The sequence below is a fragment of the Sciurus carolinensis genome, chromosome 11 (assembly GCF_902686445.1).
Source record: "Sciurus carolinensis chromosome 11, mSciCar1.2, whole genome shotgun sequence".
Classification (NCBI taxonomy): Eukaryota; Metazoa; Chordata; class Mammalia; order Rodentia; family Sciuridae; genus Sciurus; species Sciurus carolinensis.
Window position 1 is genome coordinate 85666769 of NC_062223.1, and position 22537 is coordinate 85689305.

Sequence of the window (22537 nt, forward strand, 5' to 3'; positions counted from 1 at the left end):
GCTGTTCATGGGGCAAACCAAAGGAAGAGGTATGATTTTAACAGAGAAAAAACAGTTCAAAACCAAATCACCATTTGATCCAAATGGTGGTAAGAACTCTGTCTAGATGACTAAAATAATAATCTCAGAGCTGTACTTTGGATTCTTTGCTCTCTCCACTCTCAAGACAGTGATACGCACATTGGTAGGTGTAGCATCCCATCTTCCTAACCCAAGCAGCTTACTCAGGTAGAGTCAGGAATAGTAAACATCTCAATGAATTACAGTGAAGATGAGGGGCAAGCAGAAGACCAGTTGACTTCAGACTGCCTTCCAGCTACTATGCTTTTATCAGTTCTGGGCTTGTGCCACCTGTAACAAACAAAGTGGATGCTGGAGGTTGTGGGTGATGAGACTCATGGGAGATGGGGAAAGCAGGATGGAAGGTCAGGAAACATTCACTGAACAAACCATACTCATGACTGACAGCTCTGTATGTGGAGACTGCCTGTTAGGTACCATGATAGGTCTTGGTATATATAATCCTTATTTGCAATTCAACGTCAGAAATTACATCCACACCATGGAAGGAAACAAATCCCTTTGGGCTTGATCACATGCACATATTCATGAAATTCTAAGATGTAAGAAAATGTGTTGTCATAGATAAAAAATATTTTCATTTAAAAAAACCCCAGCAAATTCCATTTAGTCTGTGAAACAGGTTGTTTAAGGGATATCATATATGCTTTTATGAATTCTTCTCACTGGATTATTCCTGACTGAGTAACTAAGAACTCTGAGGGACAGCTGGAATTTTTCTCCACTGTAGACACAGCTATGCCTAAAGTTTACTTAACAAATGCTTTGGGAATATAATTAAATTATTATTTCCAGTAATAGTATACTACCATGCAGTGATTTAAAATCTTTTTTAAAATAAGAAAAATGAGGTAGATCTTTTTTCATCTCGGTTACGTCAGCAGTTAGGATCAAAAGCAATAGTCTTGACTAAGTCTCCTAGCAAAACCTCCTCTAGTCTTTGAATTTCACAGCGTAATTTCTATTGATACAAAATAAATACCTGAAAAGAATGCTCCTAAGACCATAACAAAGAAGCTAAGAAAGGACCCTTAATTATTTTTGGAAATTTACATTTAAAAAGTAGATGGAGATAACCATAATTTAATATAAAATTTTTTAAACACAAGGAAAATAGTTTTCTTTATAGTTTCCTTATCTCTATGACAACTAAATAGGGTTTCAAACAATGCTATCTTATCCTAATTAAGAACATGGCCTCACAACATGGCATTCCATGAATATGAGATGAAAGCGTGTGAATCATCCAGTTTCAATGAGGCAGCTGCTCTTGGGGCTTTCAGTTGTAAGCAAATGCTGGTTTGTATAGAAAGTATAGAAACTTGTTTCTTGAAAATTAGATGCAAGTAGCAAAATAGAAAAGGGAACTCACTGCTTGAATCTAATGGAACTCAGAAAACAAAGTCCCAAAGTACAGCAGTTTGGCATGCTGAATACCTTGAACGGAAGGTCAGACAATACTTTAACCCCATCCTGCCCTCCTGTCTCTCACAGCTTCTTCTCCTTTAAACTAGTCATGGAAACCAGAATTCATCCTCCCCACGATGGGTCACAGAAACCAGAACCCTTCTACCCCAAAGAAAGTCATATAATTTTGAAAAGTCACTCTCTCCCTTCTTCCTTGAAGACTTATTCCAATGGGGTCCTGCTCCCTACCTGGAAGGAAGGCATACTGTACAGGGCGCCCATATGCTGGGTTTTCTGCCTTCCGTACATTACCATTAAATCATACCTTTTTCTCCAATCACATTTCTACATTACCATTCACTCATCATAAAAATAGTTTTTCCTGAGTATTCGAGCCTTCTTTTCTGAAGGCTCCCATGTCACATAAAACTTTATTAAATAAATTTTTTGTACTTTTATCCTATTAACCTGTTTTTCTTTCTTTTCTTTCTTTCTTTTTTTTTTTTTTTTTTTTTAATGTGTTATCCATGACTCTTGGGTATCAGGAAAGGTATCACAGCTTCCTGCCACTACAAATTAGATACCTTAAATTAAACCTTGGGAGTCTCTATCCATTCATTTATCTTCATCCTTCTAATGTTACTGAGCTTCTATCAGTCAGTCGATAGAAGGACAAAGAAAAATTTCTGTCCTTACTAGTGAGCTCCCTCTGGTGATGGGACCCACATAAGCCAAGTAATAATGACAGAATGAGATAAGCACAGTTGTAGAAACATGCCCAGAGCATTTGAGATCTAAGAAGAGCCCGGCTGGTAGGGAGGAAGGGAGCAGGGATGTCTTCCAGGAAGGTAATCAATCAATCCATAAACAAACAATGCTTATATACTTACTCCTCCCATTTATAGCCTACTCACCTTCTTTCTCTTGTATTATTGTGAGGCATATAATTTTATCCATAAATATATCGGTGTGTATTTTTTAAAAATATGGTGTTTTTTTAAACTACAATACCATTATTATATCCAAAGTAGTATCAATAACTTATCATTAATATATGGGTAGTATTCAAATCTCCAGTCATCTTATGGGCATTGAGAATTGTTTTCTACAGTTTGTTTGAACAAAAGCAAAATAAGGATCATTGCTTTCAGTTAGCTGATTTGTCTTTTAAATGCCTTCCCTGTCTTTTTTCTTTGCCACTTATTTATTGAAGAAAGTTTGATTTTAAAGGATGAGGGGGATTGGTGGGAGTTGATTAGGGAAAGAAATCTTGTGAAAGAATGTCAGAAGTAAACAATTCTGCAAAGGCTCTGAATTGAGGTCTTCCTTGCTCTCCTGAAAAATACTGACTCTTGAACATTCTTATTTTAGAAACATTGCTCAGTATACAATGCCCTTCTTACAATGCCCTTCTCTGTATAACTGGTAACTTGCTGCATGATCTTTGGGGGTTCCCCAGTTTCTCAATCTCATGTTATCTCCAACCTCCCCGCCTAGGGACCTGCCAGCTGGTACCTGTTGACCAGCTTTTTGTGCTCACTCTATGTTGAGGCACCATGGAAGATGCTGGGCATACAAGATTGAATGAAATCAAATCCCCACTTTCAAAAAACCCATTGTAAGTTATTTTTAGTAGGAAATGAAGGAAATGAGGTGATTCCCATATTCTGGCCTATAAATGGATGCTTTCCATATAATTTTTTTACTCATGGAAAAAGCATACTCATTTCTGTGTAAGGCACAAATTGGAAAGGAGAACTAGAAAAAGTTATATTTGCCAAAGAATCATTAATAAATAGTCCTGCTCTTTCAGCTTTTATTTAAAGATGGAAAGCAACACTGTATATACACCATGTGTTCAATTGCTTTTTCAAATATCCTATGATATGCAAAGGTCATGAGAAGACTAATGTTGAAGACTAGATAATCATAATGAATTCAGCTAGTACCCTGTGTCACATTTATAATTCTGTTGAGGCAACTGATGCAAGCAATCTAAAAATGTATTATCTGGTTATATTTTTAGATGATGCTCTTGATTGTGGAAGACCCACCAGTACTCTTTCATTCAAAGGGCTGTCAATATTTCCTTGGGTTTGCTATTGGTCAACAGAAGTAAAAAAACTACATCTTCATATTCAGCATGCCAGCACCTAATACAGTGTCTTGTACATAGTGAGGAACAGTGAGTAATGTGTGGGTTGAGCTGCCGTGACCAACACTCATTTTGTTCTCTATCCATTTATAGTGCTGTTGTGAGAAGCAAATGAAATAATATGTGTAAAATGCTTTGCATGTAATAGCAGTAAAATGGGAGGTTTTGTTATTATTTGTTAAATAAATGAATAAAAAATTATACATTTTGCCATTGCCCTTTACCAATCATTCCAGACATTCTCTAATAATATCTCTTTTTATCATCCTTAAAAAAAAAGAATCTGTGCCATCAACATCTTAATATCTAATTACACATTGTTTCCAAGTCTGAAAGTTATTTTCCACAATTGTAGCCACAAATTCTTAAAAACCAAGATAGGTCATATACAGAAGTGAGGTTGACATTTTTAACAACTAGCTGTGCCAGACATGAACACTTAAGTCAATCAATCACAGAGATGTGTGCAAGCCCTAAGGTAGAGACTGAAGGAGGTCAGTCTGAAGCAGCTGTGAGAAGGGCACCCAAAGGGCCCAAGGTAGAAGCTCTTTATCAAGGAAAATGTGAAATATTTCATTATTTTAAGAACTAGAAATTAGGTGCAGTAGTGCATGCCTGTAATCCCCACATTTTGGGAGGCTGAGGCAGGAGGATATTAAATTGGAGGCCAGCTTGGCAATGTAGAAAGATCTTGTTTCACATTAAAAAATAGAAATGACTGGGGATATAGCTCAGTGATAGAGCACACCCTGAGTTCAAAAAGTTAAAAAGGAAAGGAGGGTGGGAGAGGCCAAGAGGGAGTAGAGAGAAAGAGAACAAGAGAATGAGAATTAGGAGCATTATATGCATCTGGAATACCAGTACTGGTCTTTCTTTCTTTCCCTCTTTCCCTCCTTCCCTCCGTCCAACCTTTCTTTCAGTGTTAGGGATCAAACCCAGGACCTCGTGTATACTAGGTAAACACTGTACACTGAGCCACATTCCCAGCCCAGTACTGGTCTTTTTGATATCTCTTTAACCTCTTCTCTTTGTAAGAGATCAAATCATTTACCAATGAGGTGAGAAATTCAGCCAAGAAGCAGTCTCTCTGACTATTTCTTTATGGTACAAGAAACCTTAAAACAAGACAAAGATTTTGTCTGGTTTGTACTATTGGGAGAGTGAAGCAATGCCATAGGATAATGGTACCTTTTAGTGCTTGGATGACACATATGCTTTTAAATGAACATTTTCTCTCACACTTCCACTATTTTTAGTTGTTTCTTTCTCTGCACTGAAAAGCTCATTTGACGAGAAAGAAGCCAGTGCCCTGGGAAATGTTTTCTACATGGTTTGTGCATCCCTTCTAACTCAAGTGTGTTTTTTAAGTCTTAGGTTCCTGATACAGCTAGACTGGCGCTGCTTACCTGTGCCTGGCTACAGGCTTTCTGAACAGATTTAATGCACCAGAAGCAAATGGCAAGAAGACATATTCTTTGATTCTGATTGCTGCCATTATCAAATGTTCATTGAAAAGCAGTTCAACAGACCAGTTAATATTTAAGTGCATACATATCAGGTGGGTGGATTGATAGCACTGAGACAAACTTCATGACTTAAAAAAGAAGGTTTTTGTCATTTCATTTGGAAACCAAAAATCATGAACAGCATGAACACACTTCCTACAGAAAGTAAAGTAAATAATAGTCTTATCTCTTCTGTACTGTGACACTAGAAAAACAATTCAAAATGTAGCTAAATCTGAAATCAAGAATTTTAGTGTAGAACAGTTACCAAGCCCATTCAGGATAATCTTATCAAAAAAGTATATTATTTACTCAACAGGAAGAAAAGGTGAGTATTGCCAAAAACTGAAAAACTTATAAATTATATGAATTATGAATCTCACAGAAACCAAAGTCTAATTTTCCTTTGGAGCATTGATATTTGGTTTAAAAATATTTTACTCTATCTTATTCCAAATGTCACATACAGTGTACAACTACCAAACACATCTATTCAAAAGCATCCCCACTTGTAGCATTTTTTAAGACCACAAATTTTATGACATCAACAATCCAAATAAATTTCAGGCTTTGGGTGAGTAATTAACATTCTTAGAACAGGTTTCCTCAGAAGCAAAATAGGAGAAGATGATGATGATGATGATGATATGGTTCATCTCTAAAGTACTATAATTCTGAACTCTGGAGATATAAATTTTAAGGTTCACACCAAATTGAATCCAAACCTATATTTACATTGTAAGGAGTGAGAGCATTTGACTGGTTTAACTTAAACTCCAATGGCCAGCATCCAACAAAAGGTTTTGGTGAGAGTGATACCTTAGATTTTCTACTGGGCAGATGGCTTCTGGTTGGTGACTCTTGCAAGAGTGGTGATATAAAGATAAGCAGAAAGTTGAACAAGTACTTGTTTTGCTTTTGTAAGCGCAGAGTTTTTTTCTCTGCTTTGAAGCCTTTCCCTCCGTCTTACTTCCTGAAAACCCCCTATGCTCATCCTGGAAGTCAGTTTAAAGATATGCACCATCATATGCTGGTCTAACTCCAGGGACAGTTGTTCATTACGTATTGTACATTCATAAACTGTAGATGGCTGCTTGATGCTTTGCCAGCATTTGTTGCCATCTCCTTCTCTTCCTAACAGCAATAGCTGCCAGATTTTGCTTAGGCCCTAGGGAGGCTACCTTTCTCTTGTCTAGGTTTCAGAATGAGACTACTGATTTGGTCTGGTGTTCATGGCAGATATAAGCCAGTCTATTCAAAGTTAATTCTAGGAACCATTTCCAGGATCTCTTTCTGCATAGATAGGACTATGAAAATAAGTTGCCTAGGAGTCATTGAAACCATCCCAGGACCATAGGACAGTCTTGGATTGGAGCTAACATCATGATGGGTAGCATGGGAAAACAAGGAAATGAACTTTTGACAGCGCTGTGAGCCACTGAATCAGTCCTCTTGAAGCTGGCTGTACTCCTCTACTTTTAAGTTGTATTCATCAATATATTTGCTTTATTGAGTAAGTCAGTTTGAGTCATAGCTTCCGTTACTTGCACAGAAAACCACCTTATCTGCTCCTGTTGACAGAGCAGGAGTCACACTTGGAATTATGGGCTCACTTATTTATCTCTCTCGGATTATAAAGTCTTTGAGTTCACCTTTGCAGTCACCATCTAGCATAGCACCTGGCACATTGTCCATGCTTAATAAGTAAACAGTTAAACATAAACAACAACAACAAAAAAAAACTAAATAAAACAAGCTAATCCAGATTACTCAGACCAGAACACATCTCCTTCCCAAGTACTTTGAATATTTTTTAAATGTTAAAAGTCAAGTTTGACTTGACTTCTTTGAAGATTTAATGCCTACAACATACTACTAGTGATTTTCTACTCTAATTTCCTATATTTTTCTCTTTTCCTCCTAATTACATAATTTATGTTCATTACAAAAGCTTAAATGACAATAAAACATAAAGAAGGAAGTAAAAATAAACAAATACTACCAGTCAAGACATACACTGTTAAGAGTTTTCAATGCAGAGGTTAAATAATGAGGTTTGTAGCTAGCTGCAGTGGCACATACTTGTAATCCCAGTGACTCAGAAGGCTGAGACAAGAGGATCAAAAGTTTGAAGCCAGCCTTAGCAATTTAGCAAGATCCTGTCTCAAAATAAAAAATAAAAAGGCTGGGGATGTAGCTTAGAGGGAAAAGACCCCTGGGTGTAACCCCCAGTACCAATACTACTACTACTACTACTAATAATAGGTTTTTTTTTTTGTCTCTTTTTTCCTGTACCATCCTTCTAACCGTCTCTTCTAAGCAAACATAAATATACCACACACCTTACTCTTCACAGAGGCATCCTTTTAACTGCTGTATTTTCAGACCGAGTAAATGCTTAATGTAGGTACATTATGTACTAAGTATTTACTGTGCCAGATGCTTTCACATGAATGAGAGAATAGCAATGTCTAGGAGGTAAGTTATCACATTTACATCTTTTCCATAGTCTTGAGAGTTGTGAATTACTGTCTCTGCTCTATAGCTAAAGGAAACAAGGTTGCAAGGTTTGATAGTGGTGCTACTTCCCAAGATACTTTCTGCCTTTCCACCTAGAAAACTGCTTTGTGAACATAAGAGTAACAGAGACAAACACAAAGTAAAACCAACTCATGTTAATTGTCTGAAGACTTTTTGCACTAAAACAAAAAAACCAAAACCCTCAGGTTTTTAAATTACAGAGGTCTGCTACCTGGAACTCCTGGATGTTAGCTCTCCTTAGTGGACCTTAGTTTCCAAAACAATGTGAGAGGAAAAGGAGCTACGAGGAGGATAAAAAACAGGAGAAGGAGCTGCAATAACAGCATAAGGCATATCAAGTCATTGGTTGCATCTCTGCTTTTATACACCGCTTGTGGGGGAGAGTTCCATTTAGATCCTTCAGACTGACTGCCTTTATTAGACTCCAGTCCTGAAGGTTAGAATCACAATTTAAAACTAGAAATAAGAAAAGGACATTTGGAATTACCAATGGTATCTTGTTTAAGTGGTGTCTTTGGGTTTAATGGGGGAAAATATCAAAAACAAAAGCTCCACAAAATCAGTTCACTGGAATTTTAGTCCTAACGCTTTTGAAATATAAGTAAATATTTTGAAACTCAAGATAGGGCTGTGCCTAACATTTTGGGAACCCAGAACAAGAACACAAATGGAAGCCTTCCCTTTTGTTCTGGGCCAGCCCTTCTTCTCTTCTAGTTCCTTCCCGAGCATGAAAGACCACCCATGCAGATGCTGGACACCGCAGTTTACCAGTCAAAGCTGTGATCAACAGCCCAATCTCCAACTTCGCTCCCTATCCTCAGACAAATAGCAACCCCATGTTGGTTTCCCCTCACAACTCCAAACAGTCTGTTCAGAAACATTTGTGGAATAAATTCTTGGGTCCTATTTACTCTGAATGTGCTCTAGAAGGGAAAGAGAACAAGTATCACATGGTACCATCTTCTTGGCCCATAGACTCCTCTAAAAGCAGCTGTTCAGGAAAAGTCTGCCCAGGTCAAACAGAGGTACTGTCAGATCCTTCCTTGGAGCTGATAAATTTGTGACCTTTTAAAATTTCATATCTTTTTTTTTTTTTTAACCTAAGTTTATATTTGGGCAAGAATAGGAAAGATGGTTAAGGGAAATGTGATATTAATTGGCATAGATCAAAAATGAGAGCAAAGGAGATTCCCAGCTTCATTTCTTTTTTATGTTCCTTCTCAAACTCTGACAGGGATTAAATATGTGAGGAGAGGAATCAAAACTTCTATAGGTCCAAGATCCCAAAAGGGAGTCATGAAAAGTTTAGCAAATGCTACTGGATACTTCATTCTATCATGGTGACTACAGTGTAGATTCTGGGTTATAGAAAGGTACATGTATAAATCCTAGCATCATCATATGCTAATTTAAATTGATCGATATAGAAGTATTTAAATGAACTTTAATCTTGATTCCTCAGTTTACAATGGGAAGCAAAATAGACTCTACCAAGTAGGGTTTTGATGATTAGTAAAAGAGAACATGCATGTAAAACATTCAGCACAGTGCCTGAAACACCATAAATGATATGTCTACAACATACCATTAGTGATTTTTTACTCTTATTTCCTAATATTTTTCTCTTTTCTTCCTAATTACATAAATAATTTATGTTCATTACAAAAGCTTAAATGACAATAAAACATAAAGAAGGGAGTAAGAATAAACAGAAATACTACCAGTCAAGACATACACCATTAAGAGTTTTTAATGCAGAGGTTATATAATGGTTAAATAATTATAATACAATGTCAGGACTGGTAATATTGCCTAATTATTGTTTGATAAATAGTTTAAAAAGTTGTAATATATTTTATGGCATCAGTTAATTTCCACATTTGCTATTTAAAAGAAATTTATTCTTTGGATAATTATGTAAGGATTTTGGGTGCCATTCTAGGAATGAGTTAAAAGTGAGCTGAAATGTAAAAATTATCTTTCCTAGGCTTCCAAAATAAAAACAAAATCAATTACTTAACTATCTGAAGTATATCTTGCTAACCTTTCTGTTTACCATGTCATATTTCTTTCAAAAATAACATGTATCCAAATGAATTAATATATTCTATAAAATACCATTTGTAACAATAACTAGCTTTTACTGGGTGCCCCTTTGTGTCCCACAGTGTATCATTTGCTTTATATCCATCATCTACTTGGTTTAATCCTAACTTTCCCCTCCCCCATTTTACAGATAAGAAATGTGAGGTAGAGATGATAATTCTTGGTGAGGGACACAATGCCCTTTCTGTTTTAACCCTCCTAGAATCAGGTCTTGGAACAATTTCTTTAAATTGCTCCCTTTTGCCACTCTCCCCAACTTCTCAAAGAAAATCGTATGTGTCACAAAGGCAAAAAACGACCTTTGACTCTTTGACTTTTACTCTTTTTTTGAGACACATGACTTTGTCTACATGTGCCCTCTCAGAAGATTCTTGTCACAGTTTGTATTTGTCTTGCTGTAAATTTAATTGGGACTAACTCTTGCCAAGTTTTCTTTTGTTGCTATAAATACAGTTCATCTTTGGTGGGTGGAGAAGATGGAAAAACCACCACCAAATGAGAAGAAACTCAGTTTACTGAGATTGGCACATTGGTTTATTGCTCCATGAATCAAAACCCAGATACTGCTGCAAAATAAACTCTGGACTCTGGCATGTGATTTTTAAAAATGTGATACAATAAAATTCAATGTACAATACATCTCAAAGGTACTTTACAACTGTATTGTTCTTGGCATTAGAATAGACTAGCACTTTCAGGAGCCTTCAGCTGTGTGTCCTGAGCTTTATAACATGTCAAGGACTGGCTGAACCATCAAATGCAGATGTTCATTTATATCTATAATGATCTGAATTTCCTACCTTAATTATTATTGCTGTAGCCCAGAGGCTTGAGCTGAACATGAGACATTTTACAGACCCCTTGTGGGGGCACCAGCTTATAGATTAGAAACCAAGTCTCAGGTTACACATCCCTAAGTGCCAACCACAATACATCATTCCTCTGTTCTTTAAGCAGAACTTATTCAGAGAAATGGAAAATATGGAAAAGCTATTTATGGAAGAAAAAAGTATGGGTGAAAAACGTGTTCTTGGAAAAAAATATATTCCATATTCCAAATCTGCCAAGTTTTCAGTGCAACCAGAAAGCACACTAGGAAAGGAAAAGTAACTTTATTGGAAGTGTGATAGTATCCAAAAATCAAAATATTTATTGGGAAAAAGTGAAGAACAAGCAAGGAAGCTAAGTCTCCAATGGGAAAACATGTACACTTTTTTTCCCCCAAAGATATGCTTAAAAAAATTGCTTTGAGGATAAAGAAAATGTTCTTGTCTGACCTACAGCTTCTACATCTAAAGACAAAGTACGCTAGTGTACCAGGTAAACACTTAGGGCAGACAAACAAGCGGGTTCAGACAGTAGCTCCTTGCCAGTGAAATAAAGCAAATGTCAACAAGCCAGACATTCGTGAAACATTTGGAAAAATGCCTTTGCTATTCCTCTCCATATATAATATGCCATATGACACTACAGTTAAATCTGCTACAGAAAAAAAAAAAAAAAAGTACGTCAAGCTGTTGGTTTCCATGAGCGATTTGGACAGAGGCAAAATAAGACAGCAAAAAGGAGTCTGGAAAGGTACAGCTTTCACTTCTCTTTCCTTCTGACAAGGAAATGACTTCCTACAGCTAGCTGAACGGGAGTTAGCTCTCATCCTGCACAGAGCCAGGACCTGGAGCAAGGATTCAAATGCACCCAGAGAACCAAATTGCAGCCTCAGGTAATTGTTAATGGGGATATGAAAGTAGAGAAATCAGCTACAAGTTACACAAATACAAGTCATGCTTTCTGCATTTGTCTGTTCTGCGGGTCATTGTACAGCTCTTTCCATGACGATCTAGTCTTTTCTTTCCTTCTCTCTCCCACATCATCAACAGGCATGCCAAATACAAATCTCATCAGATTCTGATCCCACCCTAGCAAATGCAGGAGCTACCACCATACCGAGTTTTACAATAATCTCCACAATGCAATTATTCACAGCCCCTCAGTTCTGTTCACACAAAAGATTGCAATTTGAATCTTGCCTTGCACAGGTTCAGCTCGGTTGGAGCTGGTTACCAGGCAAACAGTTCCTTTTAAAATTTACCGATCGCTAGGGAGAGTTAGTTGGGGGTTGGGGGGGGGATGGATAAACCACCCTGTACATACCTCCTTTTGGCAGCTAAGGAAAACAATTTTGTGACAAAGAGACTTGTTCTTTTCAAAGCTCACCCAACGAATGAAACTGACAGAATGAAACCTGAGAAACTTTAGCAACCAAAGAAAGCAGCCTTCCAAGGATCAAGGTGAATAATTGATTTGTCAGGTTTTGTTTCATCTTTTAAGCTATTTTGCTCATTAAAGGGTTATTGTGGAATTTGTCAGATGCCCAAACACTGACACACACTTCTGACAGCAAGTGCATATTCCAAACTACGGACACGTTTGCCAAGCTCATTCAACAACAACGATTAGCTACAAAGCCAGGGAACTTACCAAGCACAAAATTATTGGAACAAAGCAGGGAGGAGGCAGGAGGCACCAAAGGCAGCTTGTCGGTCTCCTAAGTGCCAGGTTCTCCCGTCTGCCGTCCGGTTCACACTTGCCTTTATAACTAAGACTCTGACAGAACTCACTAGCGGAACCTGATGAATTATAAAACAGCCCCTCCTAGACTCTTATATTTTATATCACAGGGGTGACCATGCAGCATCCTCCCTTGCTGGATACATATATTTCCTTGTAACTCATCCTGATAAATATATCAGCTTCAGAATCAGGGACAGTAATTGGTGTTTGGGATGTACCAGTATTAACCAATAAGATGCTTTCCCACCATCAGTGCTGTACCCTCATCCTCCACTTGTATTCCCCCATACCTTGTTAAGGTGGATCCACCCAACCCAGTGGGGAGTAGGCAAAGACAGCAGCATGTAGAGGAAAGCTGTTGCATCAACAGACACAAAGCGAGGTGTATCACTCAGGGTTAATTCTCATAATAGTTCTGTAAGGAACAGCCCCTGTATTTGCATAGCATGTCATAGGCACACCATATACTCTCACTGTCACCAACTACTCAGTGGCTAGAAAAGGTATTGGGAGTGCAATAGTACCAGTGAACACTGGAGCTCAGAGAGCTAAGTGACTTGCTGGGTGTTCACTGAACTTGGGGAATGCAGCATCCCTGGAGATTAGGGAGTTGAACCTGCTCACTGTGCCAACAAGGAACCCATGGCAAGCAAGATAAATGATTTGCTGGGTCACATAATTGCTAAGTGCGATTTGAGCATGAACTTAACCCTGGGCTTCTGATATCAAGTACCCCATCTTTCTGTTCTACCATACTGCCTCCAGAGCACAGAAACCCTGAAAATGGGGAGATGTGAAAATAAGAAACAATATTGTTGACCAAAAATCATTAACAAGTAAGTTTCACAGAGGAGCATTCCTGAGCTTTTGTCTCCTCTCTGAAAAGGTCACAGTAACCTTTATAGGTTCATCAAATATCAACACTGGAAAACAGGTTTTGGGTAATAATAGCTAGTATCTACTGAGTACTTCTTACATGCCAGCTAGTGTTCTAAATGCTTAGCATGTATTGACTCATTTAATCTTTAAAACACCCCTGTGAAGTAAGTACTATCATGAAAAACATATTTCAGATGAAAAAACAGATTCAGTGAGATTAACTAGTCCACACAGGATCACACAATGGCAGAGCTGAAATCAACCCCAGGCAATCTAGGTTCAAAGACACACTCTTAAATATATTATTTTATCTCATATTCTTCTGTATATTGAGCTGTTCAAGGCAGATGGACAATGAAAGCAAATTAATTTATTATAGCTATTGGTAGAAATGATAGAAATATCATAGGTTTTAGAATTAAATAGTTGTTTTAAAACCCTGTCTTTGCCACTAATGTACCATAAAATGGTGGTTTTATCTGTAAAATTGGTATACTCATAACTATCTCAAAAGATTAAGTATAACCAGGCATGGTGGTGTATCCCTGTAATCCCAGCTACTTGGGAGACTGAGGCAGAAGTTAGACACAGGTCTAGGCAATTTAGTGAAACCCCATCTCAAAAATAAAACTTGATAAAAGAGCTGGGACTGTAGCTCATTGGTAGAGCACTTGCCTAGCATATATAAAGCCATGGGTTCCCTCCCAGTGACATACACAGAGAAAAAGAAACTCTAGTGCCTAGTCTATAACATGTATCCATAAATTGGTACCATATTTTCTCTGGGAAAATTATTTTTTGCCCTACCTTCTCCCTCAACTGCTTTTAAAAATGTCAACTATACTTTGCCAAGGAGTCTTTTAAGTTGCTGTCCAGGGTAAAAGAAATCTAGAGAGGTCTATCACCCAGGCTGCAGAACATCTCCAGGAATACGTAGACTTTCTGCCACCTAATAGAAGGCCTCAGGGACTCTGCTTGGGGCTACATGTTCAACTACAAGGTTTTCTGACCATTACTTTCATGGTATTCAAACAAACTCACCAGTTCAGGAAAGCATATTCACATGGTTGTTGGTCTCATGCACCCACCACAAAACCCATTAAAAATAATGAACTTTTGCGTAGAACCAGGTAATTCCTGCCACTAAATCTGGGTGTGCCAGGCAGAGAGGCAGGTATTTTTCTGTCTCAACAGTTCCACTGCCAACTCCTCCCTGAGTCAGTAAAACCTAGTATCTGGCCACCTGTGACATCCCAATCAGCTTGTCCAAAAAGATAACTGCTCTCTTCAAAGTATGTGATCAGCATTCCTTGAGAGCCATCAGCAGTGACCCTTAATGGGACAGGTGATGCTGTAAATTTATAAGAGATACATGAGATAATTTCTTAGCTCTGTTTGCAGAGAATGACTCAGTAGCCATTTGCTCACAGACTACTCTCTCCTTATTTATATTTTCCTCTTATTTATATTTTCCTCTAAGCATCTTACTAGGGCATCTAAAATATGCATGGATAAGGTACTCCCTCTTTCATCACCATATTTAATACCAGGCACTGTAGGAACAGAGGTAAGCAACATAATTGGGGGTGAGGGTTCTAAATTGGTAAGAAAGGCCAGGTGCAAACGCCATGTGTGACTAAGAGCAGATGACAGCTATGATTATAGGATCAGTGGTTACTTCCTATACATCTACCTGTGGGTTAACAACATGTGATCTGAAGCAGCTCCGTTGTTCTACATCTTTCCATGATTTCCAGTTTCTTTGACTATTATTCACCCCTCATCCCCCTACCCCCAAAATCCCCAGGAGCCATTTCTTTCCTCTCCAATTTCCTCTGCTACCTGGCTAGTCCACCGTTATGGCACACACTATGAAACACTGATGTAGATGAGCCTTTATACCTTTTATGTTATAACATTCCTCTGTCCCCCTGTCGTGAATGATTACAACTTTATACATCTCCAGTCATAATTAACACTTAGTGCCACCAATTACTCTCAGACATATGAATTTCGTGGAGCCTTGAAATATACCAATACTTTACTTAGATAGTATTAATGATAGTACTCAATTTATTGACATGGTCTATACTATTAACTATTACTTACTCTCTGTCTAGAAAGCTGAGGTAACTTGCTAACAAATGACACAGAATAATAACTGAGGCTTAAAATTGCATGGCCTGTTATCTTAACAATTACGTCCACTGCCTCTAAGAAATTGAGGCAGCAGATAACAAAATATCAGTGTCCTCACTATTTTTAGCTCCTCATGTCCCTTAACTGATTTCAATCAGGCTTTACCCTTACCTTTCCTTTAAAATTGCTCTTATTAAGGTTAATGACAGCAACAACCTCTCTGACAACAATCGGTGGCCAGTGTGTAGTCCCCCTCTTCTCAGCACTCGGCAGAATCAATTACCACCTCCAGGAATCAATCACTCTCTTTATTTTGTTTCTGAAACTTCCTTTGGTTTTCTCGTAGCTCATTAATCTATCTTTCTAAGTCTCCTTTGCTGGGTTCTTCTTCATATCCCAATCTTTCAAATGCGGAGTGCCACAGGCCTGGTCATTAGACTTCTATAATGACACTCACTCCTAAGGCCACACCATGCAGCTTCCAGGCTCAAATGCCACATATAGAGCAAAGACTATCGTATGAAGATCTTGCATCCTGATCTGTGCCCTGTGCTCCAGACTCTCATCCAGCAGCATACCATAGCTAAGCAATGCCACTTGATTAATGGACTTTTCATATTTAAAATGTTCAAAACAGAACTGTTCATTTCCTCCCCTAAATCTGTTCTGTTCCCAGTATGTACTATTTTAATAAGCGGCATTATCATTAACCTCACTGTGCCTGGTCAAATTCTAGGAGCCCTTTTCAACTTTTAGTTTATACACCATGATCTATTCACCATCAAATTGTCAACGCTGTCTTCAAAATATGTTCTGAATCTTCTCTCCATCTCCACCTTTATCTCCCTAACTTTTACTACTACCATCTATCACAGTGAGATGGGCAATCCCCTTCCAAATGATTTCTTTGTTTCAACTCCTACCTTGCTACTTAATTCATTGTCCACATAGCGGAAGAGTCAGACCCAACATGAGCTTTGGTGGGTGGCCCTGGTTTCACATAGGATTTATTCCTTCACATTAGTCAGGATTCAATGGGTCCAAGTGTCTCTTCCTCAGAGGACAGTGCCTCATCCAGTAGAGAGCAACATCTTCTCCCCTACTACTAGACTTGCTCCCAGGGCCTGGGGTCTTTGTTTTGTGCGTGGTTGAATCTCCAAAACTAGAAGAAGGCCTATCACATAATGTATTTAACATTTATCAAAGGAATGTGTTCAAAGCCCTGTCTTCCCTACTTCTTAGTTGTAGATCCTTGCATAATTGCTTCATCATAAATTTCTGAATTAAATTTTTTTCTTTTTTTAAAAAAAAACAAAAATCAACAAGTACATTGCTCTGGTATTTTATAAGTACTTCACAATGTATTCAGCTCCTCCTGTGTTTGACTTCAATACAACAATTCTATGAAGACAGTGAGTGTTGGATGAATCTCCCCAAAATTTACATGTCGAAGTCCTAACTCCCGTTTCCTTAGAACCTGACCTCCTTTGGAAATTGGATGGTTGCCTGATATAATCAGGTATGATGAAGACAAACTAACCTAGGGTGGGTCCTACTTCCCCTTTATAGAACCAATATAACTGTGGTTCAGTAAAGGGGAATTTGGAGGCAGATATGCACACAGAGAGAATGTTATATAAAAGTTGGAGTTACAATGCCACAAACCAAAGGGCAACTAGAAGACAGGAGAGAAGACTTGAACAGATGTTTATCTAAGTCTTCAGAGGAACAGGTCCTGCTGAAATCGTGATTCCAGACTTCTGGCCTCTAAAAGGGTAAGATGATAGATGTCTGTTGTTCTAACCTTCCCAATGTGTAGTCCTTTGTTATAGCAGCCTTGCAAAATACAGATCAGATATTATCCTCATTTAATGTATCAGGAAATTGCAACTCAGAAAAGCTGATGAACTTCCCTTAGCTTTACATATAGGAATTAGCAGGGCTGGAATTTAGACCAAGATCTATATGACCTCAGATTCCATACTCAGTAGCAGTGGATCCTAGACCTTGGTTCCTGACTCTCATTGGTCCAGAGTAGAAGGAGAAAGTGCATAGGATGCAGTGATCTTTCATCAGGCTGAAAAGACCTTCCTTTATTATAGGATTATGTCCTTTCTACTGTTTATTTTTCCTTCCTATTATTTTGATAGTGGATTATTCTTTACTTATGAAATGATGGTGAGGATAGGAATTGTGGTCTTGTGTTTTTGTTTAGCTTTTCGATGTTCTCCATTTTATTGGCAAGATAGAAACTGGCAATTCTGTTGTACTGTAAGGGTTTGTTCTCCAATGTTACTAGTCTATGAAATATAAAAGTAGTCTAGGAACAAGTGTTCAAATGCTATCCCCTTCAAAAAATGAGTTAAAGAAACCTCTTCACATATAGCCACATTGGATGGTGGGAAGAAGTAAACTTTGCTCTCAATCAATTGAAAAGGCTCCTACTCATATACAAATATTGTGTTAATGATCATAATCTCTCATTATCACTAAAATAATCTCATGCAACAACTTTAAATAAATTTAGCAATATTCATTGATTCAGACACTTCCTTAGTCTTGTCCCCAAAATATAGTGAAGATTTCCTATTTTTCAGTGAAATTTATTGACCTGTTTTTTGACTTGATCCATTTTCTCTTGGGTTCAGGATCTGTGGATTTATGCAAATGTCTGAGGATTAAGTAAGATAACTTCTGCTACGTGTCTAGAGTACCATAAAAACTCTTAGTAAATGCTAATTCTCTTTAAAGAGAAAGGTAAGGTATTTTTGCCTCCAGAAGGGAAATGACTTTAGGAGTAAAGGAGACTTGGAGCAATTGCCTAACTCCATGAGTCTGGCCAGTGTGAAGGGCATTAATGAACTTTATCCTATTATTGAGCATTTAATGATCCAAAGGATAGTTTCCAGAAATTGTGGCAGACTATTTTTATGCATTCATATTCATGAATATGTGCACACATATAAATATACACGTATAGAAACTACTATGTATGGATGTCATACACATAATAAATATGTTTGGTGTGAGCGTGTACACCCTTTTTAGTTGCTGAGAAATACAGAATTTTGGAAAAGCCTTCACATATATGAGTTTACTTTCTTGTTTTACAATTATCTGGTCCCCTAAATTAGACATAATCTAATGAATATTCACCAATTTGTCCTATCCTTGGAATTCTTAAAACAAACTTCACCCTATCTTTTGCCAAAGTTATCTCAGACTACAAATCAAAGAAGGAGGACTTATTCTTTCTATGAGTATTTATGAAGGGCTCCACATTATTACACTGATTGCCAGAAGAATAATATAGGCAAGACCAGGATCTCTGTCCCCTTATGGGCTATAGTCCAGGAAGTAATAAGTAGATAATAGTTAAATGCAAGGCTTCATAACAGATTTTTTTTTATATGTATTCATTGTGGGAATGTGTTTTTTTGTGGTTTTTGTTTTTGCATAACAGATTCATAACTCATTTTATATGGACTTTCTCTAAGGTGCTATAAAAGCACAGAAGAAGAGCACCCAACTCAGCCTAGGGCATGAGGTCATCAAAGCTTCTTGAAAAAGGTGATCAATATTAAGTTGAGTCTTAATGAATGATAAGATAGTTTGAATGTGTCCCCCAAAGTTCATGTGTTGAAAAATCTAATCTCCAATGCAACAGTGTTGGGAAGTGGGGCCTAATAATAGGCGATTAGAGAGCTCACATAAATGGATGAATGTTGTTATTGGAGAAGTGGTATCATGATCATGACAGTGAATTTGTTATCAAAGCCAACTTTCAGGCCAGATATGGTAGAGCACAACTGTAATCCCAGAAACTCAGAAGCTGAGGCAGGAAGATTACAAGTTTGAGGACAACCTCAGGAACTTAGTGAGACCTTGTCTGAAAATAAAAAAAATAAATTAAAAAAGGTTGGAGGTATAACTCAGTGGTAGAGCACCCATGGGTTCTATCCTTAGTACCAAATACATTCATACATACACACATATAAATAAAAGTTGACCTGCCCTCTCACTCATTTTCCCACATGATGCCTTCCACATGTGAGAACACAGCAAGAAGGCTCTTGCCAGAAGTGGCCCCTTGAGCTTGGATTTGCCAAACTTCCAGAATTATAAAAAAATAAATCTCTGTTCTTTATAAATTATCCAGTTGCAAGCATTCTGTTATAGCAGCATAAATTGGGTCAACAGAGGTAAGTAGAAATGACCTCGTACAAAGTGTTCCAGTCAGAGTGAGAAGACTGAAAGTGAGGGGACTCATCATGGAATTCTGGAGAAGTGACATTTTACCCCCTTAGCACTTAATAGCCTAAGCTCATGTGATGATAAAGGACTAACTTCAGAGTTTAGGAATATCAGAGAAGAATAAATCCTTTATCATGAACTTTTTCAATGCAATGAAGGCGGAAGTAGAAAATGTCATGCTTTATAGTTAGACAGACCTGATTCATTCAAGTGACCTTTGCAAATTGCTTAACGTCTCAAATTGAACCTTGGTTCCTCATCTATAAAATGAGGATAACACTATTTATCTCATATAGCTATTGTATTCTTATGAAATTAAAAATATGAAATATCTTGTTTCCTGCCTGCCCAAAAATAGACACCAGAGTAAATGTCAATTCCCATCCTAATAACTCTTGTGTCATTGTGAATAAGAACCTACATCACTCTTGCCAACTCGGTTTCCCATCAGGATATATTTCTTCATTTTCTTCTTAGACCAGTGGGTTTAAAATTTTGCTCATAGTATCAATTAAAGTCATTTTGAAGACATATCCAATTATCTGAATATTAACATATTTATAAATTATATATTGTATGACCATATTATTGTGGCATAGTGTAAACATTATAAAATGTATACCAAAGGAGAAATTTAAAGACTGAGATAAGAAAAATTAATAAAAAGAAAAGGTCTTATATATCCCTGGGCTGCACATAACCACTTTACAGAACGTATACTGAAAGCTTCTAGATAGAAAAGACCTAAGCTCATTCATTCACAGAGTGCTTAGCAATACACATCTAATACTAAAGAAATTCATGGGAATTGAAGGGGTAATGCTGAAATAAAAACTAAAAATAAACAAAAAAACCCTACTTACTAATGCTTCTACTTGTCTAAACTAGTTTTATTTTTTTAATTTTAGTATATATTTTAATTGTAATAAAAAATCAATACAATAGAAATGTTAAGCAAACAATATATAATTGTCTTTTTTTCCCCAGAAGTCAGTGGCAAATAGAGAGCTAATACTATTTTTTAAAGGGCCAACAGTAAAACAGCCATTTGCTGGACATTTTAAGGGACAGACACTATAATAATCACTTTATATCTATCCTTTTAGTTGGTCTTTACAATAATTGAGACAACATATTGCATCTCTATGGAGGTCATCAAACATATTTAATCTATATTGGTGGTTCTGCAAACCATGGCCTATGGACCTAACCTGGTCCACTGTCTATTTTAATGCTCTCCATGAACCAAGAATGATTTTTATATTTTTAACTGGTTGGAGGGAGAAAAAAAGAATGTTTTGAAGCATGTAAAAATTATGTGAAATTCAGCGCTCATAAATAAAATTTTATGAGAACATAGCCATGGCCACTTATTTGTGTATTGTTTATTGTGCTTTTGCACTACAATGACAGAATCAATTATTTCAATAGAGATCATCTGACTTTTAAATTCTAAAATATTTGATATCTGGTCCTTCACAAAATAAGTTTGCTGACTTATGTATGCTAATGGAGTCTCCTAGAATGTACAGGTTGCAGCTTGCATGGTCACAAGGTATAGTTTTGATAACAATTCTATTTGGAAATGGAAGTTCATAGAGGTTAAATCACTTGTCCATACACTTAGAAAATAGCAGAACCAGAGGTCTGTAGGAAATTTTTTTAAGGTTGAAACATGCCCTTTATCTCATCTAGAGTTCAGACCCCTTTCAATGGTGGTGTCCTCTGGCTATGTAATGTAGTTAGTTATGCCCAATATAATTTCCCCAATGCATCCATTTATTCTCTCTACTCTCTTGACTAGGTTTTAATATCACTATGGCTGAAGACGGCAGAGTGAGAACAACTCGGTGGAATATCAGCACAAGTCACTCATTCACAGCACCTTTTATTCTATGTCCTTCAGTATCTCAGATACACATCTGGCCCCTAAGTATGAGGCTCTGCCTTCTCTGACTGAGCTGAAAGTGATGAAAAGACATGTGATGGAATGCTGGAGACCTCATTATTGGCTCTTTGCCTATAGAAACTCAACCAGCTTATCTTTCCCAAGGAACTTCAAACTCACACTGGCTCAGCTGGTTCCTTGCAGGTGCCTGTAATAAGCTGCTCTGCCCAACTGAGATCAGAAGCTGATAGACAAGGCTCTGTGTATGCTCTTCTCTCCTGCAGGGAATGTCCCTTTTTTCCCCATTCTCGTTGAACTAGAACCTCCTAGAGTCTCCGTCACTCCTGGGCTGTAATCTGGTTACTGTAAACTGCAAATTACAATAATGTCTTCCTGGACTGTACTTTGAAATATGAACACAATGTCTAGTCCAATTACAACTAAAACTTCACTTCTAAGCAAGAACAACTAACATTCGCAGGCTGTTGACTATGCAAAATTACAAGAACAGCTTTCACACCCTATGTTAGTCTCACTGAATCTTCCCAGAAAACTGGATTTTGTTATTCCCATTTTACAGATGAAAACAAAGGGACTCAAGAGTAATTAAGTAACATGTATTTTATTTGTAGCTGGTAGGGAATAGATCTGACCACTAAACCCTGAGCTTTCTGACTCTTAGTGCCTTTCATTTCAGTAAAGAAGCTTGCCATAAAGTCAGTTTTTTCCTGTGGTAGCCTTTAAAAACACACACAAAAAACCAAATACCTCTTCTCTCCTAAATCATGGCATGATATTCTTTATATTTGCGATGCTGCACAAGGGCATTTCAACAATGGGATGGGCTTAAACTTATTACAAATCATTTAAGCAACCTGATCTTTAATTTCATCTGTAAAAGGGAATAATGACATGCCCACCTCATGTATTCTCATATAAAATGTTCGGAAGCTGGGCATGGTGGTGCATGCTTATAATAACAGCAACTTGGGAGGCTGAGACAGGAGGCTC

The 22537-nt window shown here is 37.4% G+C and overlaps 1 protein-coding gene across 17 annotated transcripts in view; it reads right to left on the reverse strand.

The window, feature by feature from the left end:
• The window catches only part of Dlg2 (discs large MAGUK scaffold protein 2), a 2079243-nt gene that overhangs the window by 221988 nt on the left and 1834718 nt on the right, over positions 1-22537 (reverse strand). Inside the window, exon 1 of one of the 17 annotated variants that reach the window (XM_047516995.1) lies at positions 12274-12414. The exons of the other annotated variants lie outside the window; for them this stretch is intronic. The gene's annotated coding sequence lies outside the window, so the exon portion shown is untranslated. Of the gene's footprint in view, positions 1-12273; positions 12415-22537 lie in introns of those variants that run through there. 17 annotated transcript variants of the gene reach the window in all.